This window comes from Pogona vitticeps, chromosome 13 (genome assembly GCF_051106095.1).
Source record: "Pogona vitticeps strain Pit_001003342236 chromosome 13, PviZW2.1, whole genome shotgun sequence".
Classification (NCBI taxonomy): Eukaryota; Metazoa; Chordata; class Lepidosauria; order Squamata; family Agamidae; genus Pogona; species Pogona vitticeps.
This window is the reverse complement of record NC_135795.1, coordinates 10,619,012-10,626,747: the sequence shown is the minus strand read 5'-3', so window position 1 is coordinate 10,626,747 and position 7,736 is coordinate 10,619,012. Positions and strand designations below refer to the sequence as shown.

Genomic DNA, 7,736 nt, shown 5'->3' with positions numbered 1-7,736 from the left:
GGGTAGATCTGCCCCAGGATGAGGATCAACAGAGGTAGTATATGGTTGCCAGGTGTAATAAGGGTGTTCCTTGAAGTCTCAAGAAACTTACCTGGTCTTCCCCCCCCCCCTCCCGGGGTCTCATGGCGAGTCGTGTGAGAGGAGGAGGAAGTTTGATTTTTGAGTGCAAGGTGTCTTGGAGGCAGGGGTCCCTCTCCCCACCTTTTTGCAGCTGAGACCAGCAGCACCGGCTCACGGCAGAGGCGTTTATATGTGCCTTGGTCTTGCTCCTTCTCCATCTGTTCATCAGGTGAGGTTACTCCTCACCTGTTGAACAGATCGGCCTTTGGTCTTTCCTTGAGGGGTCTTGCTATCAGGATTGGGTTGGAGTTATTGCAAACCCACATGCTGCCTTTAGCAGGTTTGGCTGGGAGGGACCTTTATGGGCTGGGGTGACTGTCAATTTGTCCACCAGCAACCAATCGCTCCTTCCCTGTCGCTGAATACAAAGCGAACCCCAGGTCTCTGCTCAGTGCTTTCCCCCTCTCTTTTGTCTGTTTAAGCCCGTTGGAAACTACCATGTTTGTCAGTTTGCTGTTGATCTGTTCCCAACTGTAAGTAAATAAATATTTTTATTCCTTTTTCTCTTACAGTGGTGCCTTGCTAGACGATGATAATCCGTTCCACTGAAATAGCTGTTTAGCGAAATCATTGTCTAGCGAAAAGCATTTCCCCATTGGAATGCATTGAAACCTGTTTAATGTGTTCCAATGGGGAAGAATCGTCGTTGTCTAGCGAAGATCAGCCATAGGAAAGCCGCTTTGCGAACCGCCGATCACCTGTTTAAATTGCTGTCTTGCGAAGCTTAGGTCCCGAAAACACCTGTTTGCGAGTGCGGAGGGAGCTGTCAAAATCGTTGTCTAGCGAAAATCGGTTTGCAAAGCAGGGACCAAACATTGTCCAGCGAAATTGCCCCATAGGAATCGCTGTTTTGCGAATTGCTATAGCAATCGCAAAAAGCCAATGTCTAGCGAAAAAACTGTCCTGCGGGGTAACTGTCTAGCGAGACACCACTGTACTAAGATTTCAGATGGAATAATTGAGACTGTAAGTGCTGGCTCAGTGAGAAAGGGGTGGACTACTCCATTTCACTTGAAGCTATTCTGCTCTGAATCCCTGCTGTTCTGCTACACAGTTAGAGGAGCTTAGCTTTAAAGAAAATATCAGAGCTCTGCAACAGACTGCCACTCCAGATTTATCACGACAGTGATGCTTCCCAGGATCCTGCTATCTGAGGCCACTGTCTCTCTCTGTCTAACGCCAGGGCCGGCCTTGATATTGGTGCACCAGCCCAGGGCTGACAGAGTGAACGGGGAGGCCTCTGACCCAACAGGTCTGGTTTACCCCATTTGGAAAGAAGTGATGCGGGCGAGACCACTTGCGATAAGGGAAATCCTACACATCACCATCCCAAGCAATTCTCTGCAAACAATTAAATCTTGACGGTTCCAGCCGGGGCGCTAAGTCCGGTATCTAAAATAACCTTAAGTGCACTGCTCGTTCACACCAAGGAGAACCACAAAAATATCCCAGGCAGGAAAGGTGCATAGGAAATAAACTGGTTTTGTTTCAGCATTTTTGGACTTCCTTGTTTTGGCATGCAGACTGTCATTATTGCCGATTCAGGAGACAAGTTGCTCGCTAGCAGCTCATTTGATGTCCAACCATCTTCTAGAGCAGTGGTCCCCAACCTTGGGCCTCCAGATGTTCTTGGACTTCAACTCCCAGAAATCCTGGCCAGCAGAGATGGTGGTGAAGGCTTCTGGGAGCTGTAGTCCAAGAACATCTGGAGGCCCAAGTTTGGAGACCACTGCCCTAGACGATCCAGATGCCACTCCAGATGTACCAGTGTCCTTCACTGTGACTTTGGTGACTATGTACTTATGCTACTGAAGTCCATGGATAAAACTTCTTAGTATACCATATAAAACCTCTTAGTATATATTGATATCATCTGCATGCTGTCAAGTTGATTCTGACTTGCGGCAACCCTTCGCAGGGTTTTTTAGGGAGATAATACAAAGAAGTGGTTTCCCCTTCCCTTCCCCTACGGGGCAACCTTGGGGCTGTGCAGCTGACCCAAGGCTACCCAGGCTGGTTCTTCTCTCAGGAGGCCCCGTGGGGAAATCAAACTCCCAACCTTTGCCTCCACAGCCAGCTACCTGAACCACTGAGTTATCCAGACCACGTCTTAGTCTTTAAGGCGCAACAAAACAATTTGTTGACTTGGGTGCAACAGATGGACCTGACTTATAGCAACCTTCCTAAATAGGGCTTTCAAGGTAAGTGAAGTATTTAAGGAGTGGTTTTACTAGTTACATTTCCCCAGTCAGTCCCAATGGCTGAGCAGGAATTCGAATCCTGTTCTCCAGTATCCTAGTCGATCACACTACTCTGAGAATCCAGATGATGGTTTAGGGGCCTAACACCGAGAGAGGCCCAGAAAGAAAGAACAAGAAACTGGTCCTTCTCGGTAGTGGCCCCTCGACTATGGAACACCTTGCTGTCGAAAATCACCCTGGCTCCCTCACTGGGTGTTTTTAAGCGTCAGTTAAAGACTTGGCTCTTTAGGCAGGCCTTCCCTCCAGCCTACACTTGATTTTTTTTTCTCTTTAGTTTTCCTTTTCCCCCATTTTGAACTTCTAAATTTGTTGATTTCATTATGTGATTGTTTTATGATGACTAGCGAGTGCTTCGCTATGCGATGAAACCGCACAACGAGGGCTCCCGGGCCATCGCTGGAGTGTTCGCTTAGCGATGGCCCCTATGGGCTTTTTTCGCTATGCGATGATCGCGCAGATGCGATCAAAGCATAGCGAACAGCTGATCGGCGGTTCCAAAATGGCCGCTGCTAAAACAAAATGGTGACCGCTGTTTTGCCTCGCTAACGAGGCATCCAAAATGGCCACCGCAATGGAGGAAACTTGCAGAACGGTGAGTTTAAAGCCCATAGGAACGTATTAAATCAGTTTTAAGACGTTCCTATGGGCTTTTTTATTTCACTTAGCGATGGATTCGCTGAGCGAGGGTTAATCCGGAACGGATTAACCTCGCTAAGCGAGGCACCACTGTACTTGCAAGCCGCCCCAAGTAAACTCTGTCTAGAGGGGCGGGGTAGAAATTGAATAATAAATAAAAAAATAAATCTATATATTTCGTCAGTGTTTTCTTCCAGGTTCCTGAATCTTGGAAAATGATGAACTTTTCTCATACAGAACCATAGCCCAAACATCTATGGGGGGGAAAATGGTGGGAAAGAAATATATAACCCCAGACAGGAGAACAGCTGAAAACAGAATCATACAACGGAGGGTGACATTCCTTAAACGGAGCCCCTCAGGGTTTAAATTTCTGTAATTTAAATCTGTTTACTGACAGGGAGGTAATTACTGAGCTGCAGAATCTGAGTTGAAGTCTTCCAACAATCTCCTTTAAAGCAAGTGGGCGGGTTTGGGATCCAGAAGCCATTCTGAGACATTACAAGAAGCACAGCAGCCAGCCCTTTGCTCGTTACCACCTCCCTCATCATCCACCTCGCAGGGCGGTTGTGAGAATACAAGCCATGTGTGTGTCAAAGAATGAGAGAATGGCTGCTGTATACCCTCCCCAGCTTCTTGGAAGGAGAGTAAGATGAATTCGTAAGGATTTGGGTGTGTTGTAAGGTCGGGCCAGCCTTACCACTTGAGGACTTTCATGAGTAGAGAGGTTCCGCTAGCAAAATTCTTTTCAGACTACACTGCTGTCAGTGGATACTGAGAATTTTAGTTCAAAAAAGTAACTTTTCCAAATTCTGGTGGGAACTGCAGAGTTCCCCAGATGTTTTCCCCCAGCTGTTCAGCCTGTGATGTGCACCATAATGGTGCAGGACATAAAGATTCAAGGGGTGATAGTTCGGTCCCCTTCTGTTTCCTTGGTTTTTATTTTATTTCTTATATTTTTTTTACATGCCACCTTTCCTCCAATGAGCTCCAGGTCCTCACTGGAGCCCAGCAAGGTCAGATCAGGCCAAGAGCTCACCCGGGGAGCCTCAAGACTTGAGTGCGAATTTACACCCAGGTCTACAGAGGTCCAGCTCTAACCACTCCACCACATAGCCTCTGGGGAGATCCAGCTGGAGTAGACCCACTGAATGAATGGGACCTGCATCAGGAGACCTTGCATATCCCCTGGTTGTTGTGTGTTCCCCCCCCCCCGGTCATTGACCCCCAAGTGAGGCTGGGGAGCCCCCTGAGGAAATCCGCCTTGCACTCAATGGGACTCTTCCCATTGAGTGCAAGGAGACCCAGGCAGAAGTTCTGGCGAGTCTCAAAGCTTTGCATTGATTGGCTGGCGAAAGGCAGCAGCGGTGCGCTGATTGGCGGAGGGCGGGAGAGGCCGACGGAGGACATAGAGCTAGAGCACGGCTCGTGATATCAAAGTTATATAGACTTCCGGTGTGCGTCGACATCGCACCCATGCCGGGCGCCTCTGTTGGGACTTGCCCCTCAAATGGCGGTTCTGCGACCCTCTTAGAGGGTCTTCAAGAGGAGGGAGACTTTTAAGGAGTGGTTTTTACCAGCTTCACACCCTTCCTAGTGGAACCCACTTGTAGCAACCCTAAGAGAGCTTTCCAAGGTAAGTGGAATATTTAAGGAGCGGTTCCACCTGCTCCAATTCCCCAGTGAGTTTCCGCGGCGGAGCGGGGATTCGAACCCACAGATCCAGAGTAGTCCTAGCCCGTCACGCTATCTGCGGCTGCGCCATCCTGGAGAGTGGCACCTCCCCATTTCGTTCTGAACCCGGAAGTGTTCTCCAGACGCGGCCCTAGCTTATCTCTATGGGCAGGAGGAGCCGGAAGTGGCCGGGAGGCGCAGCTTCCGGCGCGAGGCGGGCTGGGAGAGGCGCCCATGCCATCTCTATCGCCTCCGGCCGAGGCGAGGCTTGGCGGGGCAACAAAGGCGGGCATGAAAGGGGCTGCGCGGCCCGGGCAGGTGAGGCGAGGAGGGCGGGGAGGCCGGGAAGGGGGGAACAGCGGCCGGAACGGGAAGGGGGTCGAAAAGGAGGGGGGGAGACACGGAGGGGGGGGCGGCGGAAAGAGAGTGGGCGGGGCCAGCGAGACTCGCGCGGAGCGGGGGAGCCCGCAGGGGCGGGGCTTGCGGCCTGGGCGGGGCCCGGTGCTGAAGGTCGGTGGGGATTGGCCAGCGGGCCTGCTTGTTGCCTTTAAGGGGGTGGAGCCCGGAAGTGTTTGTGGAGGGGGGAGAGACTTCATGCTGTCTCAGGCTGGCCTACCTCGCAGGGGTGTTGTGTGGGTGGAGAGAGCCGGGCCTCCTGCCTTGAGTCCTGATGGCCCAGAGGGTCCCTTCCAACCTATGATGATGATGATGATGATGATGATGATGATGATGATGATGAACATAGCAAATAAGTCATGATAAGGTTCTTTCTTTGGGTATTGGTTGAGCACATTAGCCCCTTTTGGGCTCAATTAAAAAAATGTAGATTTTCTTGCCCTTCCTATATTGCACAGCCTTCCCAGTGCCTCCCTGGTCGTCTCCAAACTGTCCTTGGCTTGCCTGCCAGCTAAGAATAACTAGATACCATCCCTCTTTTGCATTTGCATTTTGGATTAATGTTGGAGCTGGCAGAGACCAAAGGAGAAGCAAAAGTTCTTAAACCTTGGTATGTACCTTATATATGCTGTCATTCCACTGTACTGGGAGTTTATGGATCTTGTTATATTGCTAACTGTAGGGATAAGGAAAAAAAAAACAGCTGTAAGTGTCTCAAGCCAGCTTTTCTAAGTTAATAGATATTTTATTCTTCTCTCCTGAAGAAGGCCACTGCCGAAACGCGTCGAGGCTGAGCTTTTTAGATAAGAATAAAATCTGCCTTGCCAGCTTTTTTTATTCATCTCGAGTCTCGGTCTCCCGTTTGTACTTTGGGTTTGAGGTCCGGACCATTTGCTCGGCCGGCTGTGGGTGGCAGGAGGTTCCACCCGAATGCCACAATGTCGAGAACCTCATTTGCAATCATGTCTGTGCCTAGTAGAAGGAATATTTTTTTGTATTAGCTTGCCAGATTGGAGATAAGGTAGATGCCACCCAAAGCAGAGATCAGCTATATTCGCCTAATGAGGAATGCAGACAAGGCAATTGATACGTAACTAGTAGGCTATATAAACCCTGGCACACATCTATAAACTCCAAGAAATGTTGTTTGGGAATTAACTCATGTGTCCTCCTGTATTCTGCAGAATAAATAATTCAAAGTCCTTTCATACTGGATATTCTCTTTCTTTCCCACCTTGTGGGTCATTGGAATCTGCCTGCCGGGTGTTGGAATTGTTCATTTTTGGGACAGCAGTGTCCCTTCTCCATTCGGCTGTCTGGTGCCTTCCGTGCTTCTCTGCGCAGAAAACACACTTTCCCCCCTGCATCGGTTTTCTGCAGAATACCCCTGCGAGGTAGGCTTGGCTGGGAATCAGCGTGGCTGCTTGCCGGGCGAGTTTTGTGGCTGAGTAGCTTTTTTGAAAAGTGTCATGCCCGTCGATGCCGTTCCCAAATCATTTTGAGCGCTGGGTTCGGTTTGGGGTGAAAGCTGTTGTGTGGAAGGAACGTGGGTGCTGTTTCTGTAACACAGAGCGCAGGATGAGGGCTTTTCCATCAAAGGCTTACGAAGAGTGCTGTAAGAGAGAAGTCTGCTTGCATTCATCAGCCTTAAAGGTTCTCTGTTGACGTATCCGAATTGGCCTCAATTTTCCCTCTACAACAGGGAATGAGAGCTGGGTTTGCACAGGCCCTCCAGAGATTCAGTTCCAAATGGATTGTTCATTTGGCTTACAAATGGATCCAGGCTACAAATTGATTATTTATTTGGGTTATTTGCTCTTAGTTTTGGTGGGGGGCATATGTGAGGTGGTTAAAGAGTAAGGGGCCGTGTGCCTGCCTTTTGTCTTAAAATCAAAGTCTCAGCCTCCCTCCTCTCCGTGCTTTGTTGTTGGTTTTTGCCACAAAAGGTCATAACCATGTTTTTGTAAGTTTTAGTAGAATCTGTGCACGATTGCAAGTTGCATCTTTACTGTATGCACAGGGTGCAGGTCAGACGTTGTTCATCGGTTTGGAGAGAATTTTGCTGAGAGAGAGAAACAGCATTCCTGGGTTTGGAGCTTCACAGAAGTGTGTTGCTTTATTCAGTGGCATTTCCTTCACAGGAGGGTAGTTAAGAAATACCAAGGGTTCCCCCCCCCCCCACTATGTGGTATTGAAATGGATCTGTGACACTACGTATGGATGTGTGCATCACAAGGTTGTGGAAGAATCACTTCGCTTTCTTCGGTGTTCTCACTTTGGCTTCTTCTTTGCACCTTGGATTTTCTGTATGGTGGTCCAAGTAGGTGTAAAAAATTCTATCTGTGAGAAAGACCCTTTTGTGCCATTAATTGTTAAAATTTTGCACTTATATTTTCTTGCCCCCCCCCCGGAGGGGTTCTGTCCCTTTCGTCAACTTCTTCAAGAGGTCCGTGAGGAAAAAGGAGATTAAGTATCACTCCTGTATATATGATCATGCAAAACGAAGAGATCAATAAAAAAGAAGACGGCAGAAACGTTGCGACACCTTAAAGGCTAACGGCTGTATTTTAACGTGAGCTTTTGTGGACAACTCCACTTCCTCAGGACATAAGAGTGGAACTGTTTATATAGTCATACGTTTAGACAGCT

The 7,736-nt window shown here is 48.8% G+C and overlaps 1 protein-coding gene across 1 annotated transcript in view; it reads left to right on the top strand.

The window, feature by feature from the left end:
* The first annotated feature begins 4,871 nt into the window (after positions 1-4,871).
* The window catches only part of TRRAP (transformation/transcription domain associated protein), a 190,027-nt gene continuing 187,162 nt past the window's right edge, over positions 4,872-7,736 (top strand). The window contains 1 exon segment of the mRNA XM_072982772.2: positions 4,872-5,009. The gene's annotated coding sequence lies outside the window, so the exon portion shown is untranslated.